Genomic DNA, 16,181 nt, shown 5'->3' with positions numbered 1-16,181 from the left:
TATTTAACAAGAGTTATTTATTGAGCTAAGCATCCACAAATTCTATGGTATGCCAAAGTTTACTGTTTAGTGAGCTATGCATATTCATTCTGTATGAGGTAAAATCAGGGTTTTACATGAAAAAAAAAAATAAAATCACCTTTTCAGAATGGCATATCTGCCACTGCTCCGGCTAAGGACACAGCATTTATAGGCAAGTTCTTATTTTGCATCTTCATTCACCATTAACTCACCATAGAGATATGTGCCCATTGCCTGAAAGAAGAATAAAACACACATTCATCCTATCAACACTTATGACCAGCTAGCTAGTTTTTGTTCCATTTACCTCCTAGCACTTATTTAATTAAAAACAAACAAAAAATGCACACACAGAGAAAAGACCATATACTCTATAACACATACTCCCCTCCCTCCAAAGTTTTCTCTGTCTTTCTTTAGCCTAAGGAAGATTGCCTATATGTTGCATTGAGTGTGTAAGAAAAAAGAACATTAATATAAGAGATGTATGTTATATCATAACAATAAAATGCTTTCTTGCTCAGTCCATTCTAAAATGCCCATTTGGCAAGTCTGTAACTGGAAATCAATTGAAAATGGTCAGGTCTGTGTTTCAGAATCTTCTCTTTACATATGAGATATGCTTAAACATACACACAATTCTGGTTTGGTAAGAAGTCAGGCTTTTCCTTACTACTGATTTTGGAAATAGCAGCAATCAAGAAAGATAATTGAGCATTTTGGTGCAAAATCTGGCCCCCTTTGATGGCAGGTAACAAAGCACTGGCTAACTTAAAAGGAAACAAAATTTCATCATGGATTGCCATTTTATTTTATGATTATACAAATATTTTTATCTAATTACAGGAATTCAGTGTTAAGTTGCACTTATCAAAATAGGATTATACATATGCCTTAAAATATTAGCAGCTTAGCACATTAACTTTTAAAGTTGTACTCAATGTTTGGACAGCTTAAGGAGAGGAAAAAATATGGATATCATTGAAAAACACATTTTTTAATATTATTCCTCACAATTTCTGGGGTTGGCTGGTAAGCCTTAAAAAAATTTAGTTTCAACAAGAAAGGAAATTTAAAGTTTAACAAAGACTGAAATTAAAGGCAAAAGTCCCAGACAGACAGAAACCTGCCAGACTCCTCGCCAATTCCCTAACCATGCTCTTTTGCATTCAGAGAGCCGAGAGCTCAGATTTCCAGGATCTGCAGCTTCAGGGCAGTCATATCAGGCACACTGTCTTGGAGCTGAGGTCCAGTTGCTTTCATAGAGAATTTCAAAATGTAGAGATTTTGTTCCAAATAGGAATTACCTTCTCTACCCAGTGTTAATAAATTTCCCCCAAACCCAAACATTAAAATGTAGTAAACACAGTCAGTTTTTGTAATCCTGAAAAGGATTAAATGGTCTCTTTTGCATTTTTCCCAGACTTTAAAAAAATCCAAGTCTTTCATGATCCATAAAGACATGCAACTACTCTCATTTCAGTTGTAATTGTTCCAGAACCTGGTTGTGCCATAAACTGCATGCATAGCTAGAGTAAATTAAATGAAGGATATTGAAGATGGCATTAAAAAATAGTTGCAAAAATTCTTTCCCTGCACTGTAGAAAATGTTAGTCTTTATTTGTCATAATATCTGTTCCAAACATAATGCAGTTCAACATGTTTGTTTGTTTGTATAAACTTGAGGAAATTATAAATCTTGAGGAGATATAAATAGGAGGCATACTCTAGAGCTGGAAGAAAGAGTATGGGAGACTGTAATAACTTTATTGTGCTGTTGTGACAAAATATATTTGTTTGAAAGCATAAAAACTTCATAGGCTGTAAATGACTGTTCATTGTCAACATAAAAGGCAAAGACATGAATATGTTGCAGATTTTGATATATCTTGCAGTTTTCTGCATAAATTTTAAATATATAAGTCATCCTAGGCAGCGAATGTCTTGATTTTATAAAGTTCATAGGGACTAAAAATACATGAAAGTGAAATTGAAAGAACAAGCAGAGATACAATTACAACTGTAAGTTCATAATTGCTTAAATAATAAGCCATAGTAAAGACAGTGAGTATGGCCAGCCTTTTAGACCTTAAAAATCTTCTCCTAGCATTTCCCTTACCCTAGAGATCCCTGTATTTCTCTTTCTGGACATGGTCCTGAAAACTTAAGTCTCTACAGCACTGACTATTTTGCACCTAACGCTCATCTATATGCATTAATATTCACAACTAGACTTGCCTTTGTCATCCTGCAAATGGAAACGATGCTGAGAAGCATTTTTCCAGCATCACTACCACCTGTGGCTTGCATAAAATTAAAGCAAAGGAGATGATATATCCTGTTTAACCACTTACCAGAAGATGAGCATGCTTAGGTAGGGCTAAGTACAACTAGGTAGCTTTCTTAACCCACAGTGTTTAAGGAAAGGGAAAGAAATGAATAAAAATTCAAGTTTTTGACAATCCACAGCAAGAAAAGATATTAAAACCAGTTTTTAGTTTGACACAGTAAAAGGTGATTATTTTGAAAATGTTAATTAAGTGGAACTGACCTGATCTTCTCTGAGAAATTTCTCAACATCTCCATATCCAGGCACATATTTGTGTTTGACAAGTTCTCACCACCGATGATGAAACTTTGGGAAGAGAAAAAAAAAAAAAGAAAAAAAATGAAACTATTATACCTGTGCAAATGCTAGTAAACAATAAATTTCTAACCAGTTTTTTTTTTTTTTAAATCACCTTGGCAAAAGAGGTGGCCTGGGAAACATAACATAAAATGTACTTTAATATGTTAGGCTCACATGAAATCCTACATGCCTTAAAATAAGAGCACAGAAGTTTCTGATTTTAAGGGCGGATACCATTTTCAGCAACCTGTCAAATGCCTCAAAACACCACTAGGTAGGTTGTGCTAGTGTGTCTGTGTGTCCGAGCTTTGGAACGCCAAAGTATCCAAAGACAGGCAGAGATTTGCAGTATCTTCACCTCAAACTTTTCCAGTCTACACTTTTTTTTTCTTTAAGTTAGGTTAGAGGTTATTTATTTTAAAATGTTAAAAAGGGGGGAGGGGGGAGATTATCATTACAAGCATCTGGAAGAGCCACAAGATAATTTCCTCTACATAAGTGTATAATCCAGGAGATAAGGCTTAAATATAATTCTGTACCAATACTACATTCATGCTGAAAGGATAAAAGTTAGATATAAAACCATGAAACAGGGAACTTTCAGTTAAATAAAACAGTTTTGCCACCATAGCTTTGACAAGGTAGTAGATTTTAGGCTGGGCTATTCTAACAAATACACATAGAATAATAGAATCATAGAACCATAGAATCACAGAATGGCTGAGGTTGGAAAGGACCTCTGGAGTTCATCTAGACCAACTCCCCCGCTCAAGCAGGGCCACCTACAGCCGATTGCCAAGGACCACGTCCAGATGGCTTTTGAATATCTCCAAGGATGGAGACTCCACCACCTCTCTGGGCAACCTGTTCCAGTGCTCGGTCACCCTTACTGTGCCCATTGCTTCTTGTCCTGTCACTGTGCACCACTGAAAAGAGCCTGGCTCCATCTTCTTTGCACCTTCTCTTTTCCCTTCAGGTATTTAAATACTTTGATGAGATCCCTGAGCCTTCTCTTCTCTAGGCTAAAGAGTCCCAGCTCTCTCAGCCTTTGCTCATAGGAGAGATGCTCCAGTCCCTTAATCATCTTCATAGCCCTTTGTTGGACCCTGAACAGTATGTCCATGTGTCTCTTGTACGGGGGGCCCAGAACTGGACATGGCATTCCAGGTGTGGCCTCACCAGTGCTGAGTAGAGGGGAAAGATCACCTCCCTCAATATGCTGGCAACACTCCTCTTAATGCAGCCCAGGATACCATTAGCCTTCTTTGCTGCAAGGGCAAATTGCTGGCTCGTATTCAACATTGTTCACCAGGACCCCCAGGTCCTTTTCTGCCAAGCTGCCTTCCAGCTGGGCGGCCCCCAGCATATGTGCTGAAAGATTAGCAGGTGGGGGAGAAGACCAGCCTGGCTGAACAGAGAGCTTTGGCTGGAACTCAGGAGGAAAGAAAAGACAGTTTATGACCTTGGGAAGAAGGGGCAGGCAACTCAGGAGGACTACAAGGACATCATGAGTTTATGCAGGGAGAAAATTAGAAGGGCCAAAGCCCAACTAGAACTAAATATGGATACTGTGGTAAAAGACAACAAAAAATGTTTCTATAAATACATTAGCAACAAAAGGAGGGCTAAGGAGAATCTTCATCCTTTATTGGACGCAGGGGGAAACATAGTGGCAAAGTATGAGGAAAAGGCTGAGGTACTTAATGCCTTCTTTGCCTCAGTCTTTACTAGTAAGACCAGTTGTTCTCGGGACACCCAGCCCCCTGAGCTGGAAGACAGGGATGGGGAAGCAGAATGAAGCCCCCATAATGCAAGGGGAAATGGTTAGCGACCTGCTACACCACTTCTTAGGCACACACAAGTCTATGGGGCTGGATGGGATCCACCCAAGGGTATTGAGGGAGCTGGTGGAAGTGCTCACCAAGCCACTTTGCATCCTTTATCAGCAGTCCTGGCTAACTGGGGAGGTCCCAGTTGACTGGAGGTTAGCCAATGTGACACCCAACTTCAAGAAGGGCCAGAAGGAGGATCCGGGGAACTACAGGCCTGTCAGCCTGACCTCAGTGCCAGGGAAGGTTATGGAGCAGATCATCTTGAGTGCCATCACACAGCACTGTGGGATAATAGCTGGAGGTGACTTAGAAATTAAACTTATATTCACACTTTTAGGTAAGGTACAGCATTGAAGAAGATTCCTGGGTGGAATGCGGCTGACATGCAAGGCCATTCCATGGAAGTTCCCTAGGCCTGTAACCTTAGACGTCGGTGACGCCAGGGGAGCTTGGTGTACTGACTCTAAGAAGGTACTGTTCGGAGGGTGGAGCGGTGTGGAGATGCCGCGGCCAGGCTCTGTGATTAAATGGGAACTCAAAGGTATTGTGTGTGACCGGTAAGCTGTACATTTGCTATCCTGGGCCAACAGTCTGTCATGTTTCTGACAAAATGCTGTCCTTTGATGAACTTTGCTCACTTCCTCCTTTGCTCGCTCTGTCCCTTACTCTTTCAGTCCTTCACATGCTTCCTCCTTCTCAGTTCAGTCCCTGAAAGGACTGATTCCCCAGACTGAACAGCCCTTCCTACTTTTTCTTTCTTCCAAACCTGTTTTCACAGCTGATGCTAAAGTTTCTACCGCCATCTTTAAGTTAGATGAAGATTGTTATTGAGTTTTGCAAGACACACCACACATTGTACTATATTTCAGAGGCACAATTCAGTGGCAGGAAACTTTCATTCACTGTCTCAGGTATGACATTTGAAAATTGACAGTTTCATTTTCATAAATATCAGCCACATCAATATCTATGTATTGACTAGCATCTAGATGAAGTGTCCTGAAGGGGTGCTACTGTCAGATAGCACCGAGCTCCCAAATTTAGCATCAGCAGCTTATAAAATAATTCCAGTGGTCTTATAATTTATTTTTAAGAAAAATATACAATATTGCCTATCATTACCTGTATTTTGACAGTGCAATAGAAAATGTTTAGAAACCAAAATGACACTGTCTTAGTCTATCTTCAGTGAAAGTAAACTGTTAAGTGAGATTATTTCAGTTGAAATATATAAAATATATTAATAATCCAGATCTAGTACAGTCCTTCTGTTTTAAAAGTCTGGGACAATATATTTTCTTAAATGATGCTTGAAGCTGACTGAATAGGCAATCATCTCAGGCACCAAATACATGGCTTGATTTTCCAAATAAAAGGTCTCATTGACATACCTGAAAAAAAAGTATTTTTAAACTATTTTATACAAGTCTCAAAGTGATCATTTTTCGTATCTGACCCAGACAATAAATTACTTTGCCTGCTCTCATATTATTCTTCCCAATGCCCCCAAATCATCAGACAAGCTTAAAACAAACATCTACACAGAAAGCTTCACATTGTAATGATATAGCTTGCTAATGTTCTCAGTCATATGTATGCAAGCAAAAAAATAAATATTTTACTTCTTAGGTCTAAAAATAAGATTTAGAAAGCAAGTAATTTAAACCATGCTTTTATTAAAAAAAAAAAAACCACAACAAAAAAAACAACCTAAAGAGTTGTACTAAGCTTTTGGTCTGCAGAATGGGAGACTAGCTTCATGGAAAAAGTACATTTTTCTAATAATAGCTGGATCTAAGTTAAAAGGCACCATGAGACAAAAAAATCTAAATTGCAAAAGAAAAGCAACATACTTGGAGATCTTAGAAAATGGGGTAATTTAAAACGTAGTAAGAACTGTTGTCCAACAAAATAGAGCCTATATTAAAGGTAGGAGGCATAAGTGATCTTTATAAAACACAGATTCAGACTCAACCAAAAAAAAATTACTCCAAAAATTAGAATTGCAAATGTTAAAAAAATAGCCACAAATGCCACGCTCCAGTCTAATTTGTAGAGGAAAAATACAATTAAACTTTTTAAAATAACCCAACTACGTTACTATAGCTTAGTTTTTATTAATGAGGAGGAAGCTGGGTATCTCCAGAGTACCAGAGTGCTGTTCTGTTCCATCTGAAAGTATTTATCTCCAGTATCTTCCTATCTCCACATAAATTGGATTCAACTATTAGATGTTACAGGCCAATATTTTGGACTAAAAACCAGGTTTTACAATATGTTAACATAGAAGAACAGTTTAAGAATTGCCAATTTTAAAATATCATTGTGGCAAAGCGTGTTTAAAAGATTTCATTTTTTTCCTTGATCTTTGCAAAAGCAGACAGATTCATTAACAGCTGAAATAATTATTCCTTAACACAACAGCCAGGATGCACCAGTGACTTTTCATTCTACGTAGTCTGAGTTTCAAATGAGCATTCATATTTTTATTCCACAGTATATGCATACTTTAGCACATAAATTTGGTTTCACAAACATTTACCCAAGTAAGATCAGTGATGCTGAATGAGTTCAGAAGGAGCAATGAAACAGCCATGTGTGTTACAATTGTGCTGACAGAGTATCAGTTTGGCAATCTGAAAAAATATCCTCACTAGCCAAAAACCTACAGAATGCAAGCAGAATGGATTCGTCATTCTTTTGACAAGAATTCTGGAATGGGGTTTATTGCATATGCCAAGGGTTTGTCAGAAGGAGTCTGAGCAGAGAAGCTGTCTAACAGCTTAAATGAGCTTGTATTTTCGACCAAGAACTCCAGGATTTTTCATGGCATAAGTTATTTCTCAGGCACTGAATCATAACACTCCCTCTGACAATGCTGCAGGGCCAAAGAAAACATGGGCCAGATATAGAGTCAAAGCAGCAGGTATCTTTCTTTGATAGCAACCTTTTTAGCATTAAGGTTCAATTAATGCCGCCATTTCCGTTTCTTACAGTGTAATACTTTTTCTCAGTATTATATTTAATTTCCAAAGTTATGGTCAAAATTATGATAACCCTTCACATGTCAAAAATGGCTTCTACAAGCCTTATTCATTCTGCTTTTTACTTTAAGTACTGGGAAGAATTGCTGTTCCCTGGAAATAGGGGTAGCAGGACCAGAGCCTGATTGAATTCACTGAGCCCTCTCATGATCTGTGTTGGATATTGATTGTACAGGCAACTCCACGCCAATAACTGCCATCTTGGATAACAACCTTTTCCTCCCTAGATCCCACAGAACAAATATCTTAGTCCACCAACGACCCAGCAAACTGAAGCATGGTCATTCAGGAAACCCTAAACTAATAATGGGTCGGCTAATCAAAATTATTTTTTGTTAGGAGTTAATTGTAATTTTTAAGGAGAACTATGTAGAGGTCTAAATACCAGACATTAGAGTTTGGTAATATTGGTAGCTATCACACTTAATTCATTTTAATTGATTTTACTCCTTTTGATTTGTATTTCTGCAAAGATCAAGCATTTGCACAATGTACAAGGGGAGCTGGCAATGAGGAGAAGGACCTTTCTCCTTCCTCCACTGAACAGCTCTGATTGATAGAGTGCTGTAGGTAAAGCTTGTACAGCCACTGCCTCCATTTAGTAAGAGGCGTTTTATGATCAAGCTTTTAAAAAAAAAATTCTGTATTCTGCACTTCACTCAACTGCAGATTATGGGAAAACTGACATTATTTGAACCTGTAACTCCACAAGTGAGCCAGCAAGTCAGGCAGTGTGTTCTTATAGCTGGTGCAAGCCTCTAATTAGCAATAGGCACAAGGTTGAACCTAATGAACCTAATGCCCTTTATAAATTTGATTTCACAGAATCACAGAATCACAGAATTGTATAGGTTGGAAAAGACCTTTAAGATCATCGAGTCCAACCATAAACCTAACACTACCAAGACCACCACTACACCATGTCCCTAAGCACCTCATCCAAACGTCTTTTAAATACCTCCAGGGATGGCGACTCAACCACTTCCCTGGGCAGCCTGTTCCAATGCTTGATAACCCTTTCAGTGAAGTAAAATTTCCTAATATCCAGTCTAAACCTCCCCTGGTGCAACTTGAGGCCATTTCCTCTCGTCCTATCACTAGTTACCTGGGACAAGAGACCGACCCCCACCTCTCGACAACCTCCTTTCAGGTAGTTGTAGAGAGTGATAAGGTCTCCCCTCAGCCTCCTTTTCTCCAGGCTAAACAACCCCAGTTCCCTCAGCCGCTCCTCATAAGACTTATGCTCTAGACCCTTCACCAGCTTTGTTGCCCTTCTCTGGACACGCTCCAGCACCTCAATGTCTCTCTTGTAGTGAGGGGCTCAAAACGGAACACAGTATTCGATGTGCGGCCTCACCAGTGCTGAGTACAGGGGCACAATCACTTCCCTAGTCCTGCTGGCCACACTATTTCTGATACAAGCCAGGATGCCATTGGCTTTCTTGGCCACCTGGGCACACTGCCAGCTCATATTCAGCCAGCTGTCAACCAACACCCCCAGGTCCTTCTCTGCTGGGCAGCTTTCCAGCCACTCTTCCCCAAGCCTGTAGCGTTGCATGGGGTTGTTGTGACCCAAGTGCAGGACCTTGCACTTATCCTTGTCGAACCCCATACAATTGGCCCCAGCCCATCGATCCAGCCTGTCCAGGTCCCTCTGTACAGCCTTCCTCCCCTCAAGCAGATCAACAGTCCTGCCCAACTTGGTGTCATCTGCAAACTTACTGAGGGTGCACTCGATCCCTTTGTCCAGATCATTGATAAAGATATTAAACAGGACTGGCCCCAACACAGAGCCCTGGGGGACACCACTTGTGACCGGCCGCCAACTGGAGTAAACTCCATTCACCACCACTCTTTGGGCCCGACCATCCAGCTAGTTCTTTACCCAGCGAAGAGTACACCCGTCCAAGCCATGAGCAGCCAGTTTCTACAGGAGAATGCTGTGGGAAATGTATTTCTTGTGGGCATGTATTTCTTTTCCATCCTTTCATCTCCCCTCCAACTGTATGTTTCAATTTTAGCATTCAAGTATTTCTAAATAATACAATTGAATGTTACTTTTTAAAAGTTTCTACAGTACCTGGGCCTTAAGAGCAACCTAATCAGCTCCCTCTTCTCCAAGTCCCCGACACTGTAAACATACGATTCCACTTCCAAATGAAACATGCTTCTCCACAACCAATATGGCAATCTCTTTTCTAATATAATAGGTTTACATGGCAAGGTTTCAGTAGCAGGGGAGGCTGCAAGGGTGGCCTCTGTGTGAAGAGTTCAGGGGCTGCCCTGTGCCAGACACAGCTGATTCCAGCTGGCCCAGAAACAGACCCACCGCAGAAAAAAGCTGAACCAATCAGTGAAGCTGGTGGTATCTCTGTGAAAACACATTTAAGAAAAGGCAAAACGCTGCACAGACAGTGAGGAGTGAGGGGGGAAAAAAAGCTTGAGAAACAATCCTGCAAACACCAAGGTCAGAGGAGAAGGAGGGGGAGGAGTTGCTCCAGGTGCCAGAGCAGAGATTCCCCTGCAGCCTGTAGAATTTTTGGAAGAGACCCCAGTGGAGCAGGTATTTCCCTGCAGCCTGTGGAGAGGACCCGACACAGGAGCAGTTGGATATTCCCAACAGATTTCTTCAAACTGCAGCCTATGGAGAGGAGCCCACGCAGGAGCAGGTTCTCCTGACAGGAATTGCAGCCCGTGGGGGACCCACACTGGAGCAGGTTTATCCTGATGGATTGCAGCCCATCAGAAGGACCCACGCTGGAGCAGGGGAAAAGTGTGAGGAGGAAGGAGTGGCAGAAATGAACTGTTATGAACTGACTGTAACCCCCCATTCCCCATCCCCCCTGCACTGCTCTGGCTGGGGGGGAGGAGGTAGAGGAGTTGGGAATGAAGGAGTAAAGTTGAGCTTGGGAAGAAGGGGGATGAGGGAAAGGTATTTCAGCTTTTGTCTTTGTTTCTCACCATCCTACTCTATTTTAATTTGCAATAAATTAATTTTCCCCAAGTTGAGTCTGTTTTGCTGATGATGGTAATTGGTAAGTGATCTCCCTGTCCTTATCTTGACCCACAAGCTTTTTCATCTTATTTTCTCCCCCTGTCCTGTTGAGGAGGGGGAATGAGAGAACAGCTGGATGGGCATCTGGCAGCTGGCCAAGGTCAACCCACCATACCTACATAAGCATACAGAAGCCTAGGAATCACACAACATGCTGCTTAGAAGAATCCAAATAGAGCAGAGAACATCACTACTACTCTCCCTTCATTTGTTTGAAAGGCATAGCAACTGAACAGCAGCATTTCAGGTCAAAATTCATCCCTTGGCAAAGTACGTGCTAGAAACTTGTTTAGAAAAAACAAATGCCCTTTTTCCCACCTCAGATTCACAAAAAGAGAGCTTGGAATTAGATGATGAGATGTTCTGCTCCCTAGGCAGGCCACATCTGTGATCAATGACATTTGCATTCATAGAAGAAAATTTTCCAAAAGAAGGCAGAAAAGATAAGAGAGATTCAGAAGCCATGTCTAATCCTTCTTGAGAAGTAACACAGGCTGCGCCTCTCTTCTTGTGTCAAAGCTCTCATTGTGAATAAGTGACTAACTGGACATTTAATTCTGTAATTCCATATGCTCTTCAGCCTGCCTCTTCTCTCTCCCATTTAACAGAAGACTGATACACAACAATATTTGATCCAAATTTTTGTTCTTTTACTGCAGACCAATAAAGTGATCTATAGCAAGCTTAGATGAGGAAGAGGGAAAAAACAGCTAGTACCAACATCAAGGTAGTGTGACAACTGTCCTGGTTTCAGCTGAGATAGAGTTGATTTTCTTTAGAGTGGCTGGTATGGGGCTATGTTTTGGATTTGTGCTGAAAACAGTGTTGATAATTCAGAGATGTTTTAGTTGTTGCTGCACCAGTCAAGGACTTCTCAGCTTCCCGTGCTCTGCCAGGTGCAGAAGCAGCTGGGAGGGGACACAGCCAGGATAGTTGATCCAAACTGACCAAAGGGCTATTCCATACCACATGACGTCATGCTCAGTATATAAAGCTGGGGAAGAAGGAGGAAGGGGGGACATTTGGAGCGATGGCGTTTGTCTTCCCAAGTAACCATTACGCGTGATGGAGCCCTGCTTTCCTGGAGATGGCTGAACACCTGCCTGCCCATGGGAAGGAGTGAAGGAATTCCTTGCTTTGCTTTGCTTGCGTGCGCGGCTTTTGCTTTCCCTATTAAACTGTCTTTATCTCAACCCTCGAGTTTTCTTACTTTTGCTCTTCCGATTCTCTCCCCCATCCCACCAGGGGGGAGTGAGCGAGCGGCTGCGTGGTGCTTAGTTGCTGGCTGGGGCTAAACCACGACAACAACTTTAACATCTGCTGGAAGAGAGTCTCCCAGCTGTGCCTAAAGGCTTTTCTCATGTTTTCATTTATGCTGCCATTCTAGAGGGAGTAGCTCCTATATCATAATGCCATGTGAGGTAAGGAAATGTTTAACACAGCATGTGAACTCATTTAATTTGAAAAAACAAAGGCTCTTAAAAATAAGTCTTAATTAAAAACATAAATACACTACTTACACTGGAACCAAATTCTTCCTTCTCCCCTGCCGTTTTGGTATTGCATGTTCAGTATGCTGGAGTGTTGGTGCTTTTCACAGCTTGCAGCAAGATGGAAATGGCAGAAAAAGATGTTATCAGCTGCCTTTTTAACATTTTTACTGGAGATATATGTTGAGTTTTGCTTTGCTGTGGTGCTGCTAGCTCTCAGAAATAGGGCTGCCTTCTGGCCTACTGCAGAACAAAGGCCTGCTCTGCTCTCACAAATCTTGCTGCACCCACAGTAATAGAAGACCTGCTGGTACAACAGCAGTGTGGGACCAGAACTGAATTGGTCCCAGCACTGGTACCCACAGCACTAGCCCCATGCCCAACCCTGCAGCACCTCTGCTGCCCTCATTGTCCCCACTTGAGGGCTGGCGGGGTGCTCTTGGTGCAGCCCGGTGGCTCTGGCCATGCTCCTGTTTACCCTCTGTCTCTGCAGCAGTAGCGCTTTCCTGTCTTCCAAGCCACGTGTAGAGGTCAGCCACACACATGAAGGCACGCAGGCTGTGAGCGAGTAAGGACAGGGTATTGCTGGGATAGGGAGATCCTGTACCTCTGAGGATAGGAAAGGAAGAACAGATCCTAACCTCAAGTACAGCCTCACATTGCAGCCTTCAAGAAATACTAAAGGGAAAAGTCCCATACCTTCAGCAAGATAAGACAGGCTTGGGTATATGTTCCAACTGACACCTTATCCAAAATATATAACAATATTACAGCAACTGTCTCTGTCAGTCTCATATACAACCCCTTCCAAATTCCCTCTGACACCTTACCCAATGCCTTCCTACAATAATACTTCTGGTAGCAACAATTTTTTTTTTTTTTTTCATCAACATCATGAATGATTCAAATATTACCCATAATTATTGTTTCCTCTGGCTGGCTATCCTGGCAGAGTCTGCCTAGAATTTTTACCCATGCAATGTTTGTATATATATTTCAACACACAAGCTATTTATACATGCATATAAAAGCATGCTGGGCTTATAAAACCAAATGTTATAGTGGGGAAAAAGCACGTTAACACCCATACATCTGAAGCAGAAATCCAACTCTGAAGAGTTTGATGTCAAGCACACCAACCTATTACCATTTTTTTAAACTATAACTCCTGTTCAGCAAAAGTAAAGGTTGCTGCAAGTATCAACCCAACAGCAAGCTATTCCCTTTGCTTATATCCCTCTCTCATTCCTTCTACTTCAATCTCCTCTCTCCTGTAACTAGAGAAAAAGGAGTGCCTTCCTTTTATCTCCAACCTCCCAAAGTGACTGTGGTCCAAACATTTGTCATTTCCATGCAAAATTACTGACATAGATGGAATCAGGAGCTGAATATGAAAATGAGACACAAATTCCAGGCAATGAACAATGTGGCTGCCTAGCTCTTCCATGGTTTAGTCTACAGCCAGCCTATATGGCCTATACTCACATCCTTCCAATTTTACGTAGTTTAAAGCTTTGGTTCCAATTTTCAAAACAATTAAACATGAGATTTTGACTCTAAAGACAAAGACCTTTCACATCACTCTCATGCCCTTTTCCCTGCTCCCACTCTCAAATTCTTAAGATAAATATATCTTGATTTTATAAACCCAGAGGAAACACATACTCATCCCTGTAATGAGAACACCTAAATTTTATTCCATGTTTCAGGGTTTCTTTGAGTCATCTTTTTTTATTCCCTGCCCCAAGAATACAACTACCCTTGCTACTTAGGATAATATTTATTCCATGTGGAACACAGCAAGATTCCTCTCCAGGACACTGCAACCCCAAAGGTATTTAAATGGCAGAGTTGAAAAGAGGACAGCAGAATTTTACCCATGCATTAGTAAGTCAGTGACTCAGCAATGGGACCAGATCTTTGCAGCTAAGGTAATGACATCAGAACCAGCTACGGTTAGAAATTTTGAACTGACCTAATTCTTGCACTACTTAGACCTCATATGCTTATGGCATGCTAGATTTTTTCCAACTTTGTGGTCCCATCCAGGCAGAACAGGCATCTGCACTCAGCCTTTATACAGAAATGAGAAATAATAAGTAAGTGAGCTGTTTGGATGTAGCATCAAAATCAATTTATGATAAAAAGTATCTTAAGAATTTTAAAAAGGGTAAAAAGGAGAACCCTGGGAACTACTGACCAGTCAGCCTCACCTCTGTGCCCGGTAAGACTCTGGAACAGATCCTCCTGGAAGCTATGTCAAGGCATATGAATGACAGGGAGGTGATTCGAGAAAGCCAACATGGCTTCACCAAGGGCAAATTGTGCCTGACTAATCTATTGGCCTTCTACAAGTGGAGTGACTGCATCAGTGGACAAGGGAAGAGCTATGGATGTCATCTACCTAGACTTATGTAAGGCCTGTCAGATGGCCCCCCACAACTTTCTTACCTCTAAATTGGAGGTAAGAATTGGACAGATGGACTATTCGATGAATAAGGAAATGGCTGAACATCTGCATTCAAAGAGCTGCAGTCAATGGCTCAATGTTCAAATGGAGATCAGTAAAAAGCAGTGTCCCTCAGGGATTCATATTGGGACCGGTATTGTTCAATATCTTTATTAATGAGATAGACAGTGGGACTGAGCGCACCCTCAGCAAGTTTGCAGATGACACCAAGCTATGTGGTGCAGCTGATATGCTTGAGGGAAGGGGTGCCATCCAGAGGGACCTTGACAGGCTTGAGGAGTAGGCCCATGGTAACCTCATGAAGTTCAACAAGGCCAAGTGCAAGGTCCTGCACCTGGGTCAGGGCAATCACCAGTATTAATACAGACTGGGGGATGAATGGATTGAGAGCAGCCCTGCAGAGAAGGACTTGGGGATACTGGTGTAGTCAATCAGGAGCTGGCGGAAGGCCAGGACTTACATAAAGTTGATAAGGGGATTTAGATCGGAATGTGGAATGTCTAATCAAAATTATTGTCCTTGGGAAGTGAAACACATCCTGGAGAAATATGTAAGCTAATTAAGATGATTTGGGAACAAAAGTAGCTTCTACTGAAGCTACTAGTAGAAGTGTGATAAGAAGCACCCTCACGCGAACTGTCCTCATTATAATACTATAAGTCACACCCCTTGAGCTGGAGACCCTGGCCTAAGCAGAGACCCCTCACCTTTGGGCATGCGTAGAATATTAAAGTAATACTGTAGCTTTAAGAATAAGATGAGAAAATGTAGACCAATAGAAAAATGATTTATGTAATTACTTATGCATATGTATAACTAGACTGTATAAATACTGTACCTGTATGAACGAGTGGTGTGCTAGCTTTGTGGAGACCTAGCACCTGGTCTTGCACAAAACTTGAAATAAACTGATATCTCGGCTCTGTGTGTGTATTGGGTGTTGCACACTGGGTAACAAACTCCGTTTGTGAGACAACACTGGTGGATGAAAAATTGGACATTGTGTGCTTGCAGCCCAGAAAGCCAATTGTATCCTGGTCTGCATAAAAAGCAGCATGGCCAGCAGGTTGATTCTCCCCCTCTACTCCACTCTCGTGAGACCCCACCTGGAGTATTGCATCTAGTTCTGGGGTCCCCAGCACAAGAAAGACATGGACCTGTTAAAGTGGGTCCAGAGGAGGGCCACGAAAATGGTCAGAGGGATGGAACACCTCTCCTGTGAAGAAAGCCTGAGAGAGTTGGGGTTGTTCAGCCTGGAGAAGAGAAGGCTCCAGGGAGACCTTATTGCGGCCTTTCAGTACTTAAAGGGGGCTTCTAAGAAAGATGGAGAAAGACTTTTTTCCAGGGCCTGTAGTGACAGGACAAGGGGCAAGGGTTTTAAAATGAAAGAGGGTAGATTTAGATTGGACATAAGGAAGAAATTCTTTACTGTGAGAGTGGTGAGACACTAGAACAGGTTGCCCAGAGAAGTTGTGGATGCCCCATCCCTGGAAGCGTTGAAGGTCAGGTTGGACTGGACTTTGAGCAACCTGATCTAGTGAATGATGCCTCTGCACACGGCAGGGGAGTTGGACTTGATGATCTTTAAAGGTCCCTTCCAACACAAGCCATTCTATGATTACAGTTTGTTCAAAGTTTAA

The 16,181-nt window shown here is 41.7% G+C and overlaps 1 long non-coding RNA gene across 1 annotated transcript in view; it reads right to left on the bottom strand.

Annotated features, from left to right (window-relative positions):
- LOC140651519 (uncharacterized) overlaps nt 1-16,181 on the bottom strand; it is a 45,967-nt gene that overhangs the window by 12,577 nt on the left and 17,209 nt on the right. Inside the window, exons 2-3 of the long non-coding RNA XR_012042414.1 lie at nt 2,573-2,656; nt 140-255 (exon numbers count right to left, since the gene is read on the bottom strand). This is a non-coding gene — a long non-coding RNA (uncharacterized lncRNA). The remainder of the gene's footprint in view (nt 1-139; nt 256-2,572; nt 2,657-16,181) is intronic.

The sequence above is a fragment of the Ciconia boyciana genome, chromosome 4 (assembly GCF_034638445.1).
Source record: "Ciconia boyciana chromosome 4, ASM3463844v1, whole genome shotgun sequence".
In the NCBI taxonomy this organism is placed as follows: domain Eukaryota; kingdom Metazoa; phylum Chordata; class Aves; order Ciconiiformes; family Ciconiidae; genus Ciconia; species Ciconia boyciana.
The sequence above is the reverse complement of the archived record's forward strand: the minus strand, read 5'-3'. Positions and strand labels throughout refer to the sequence as shown.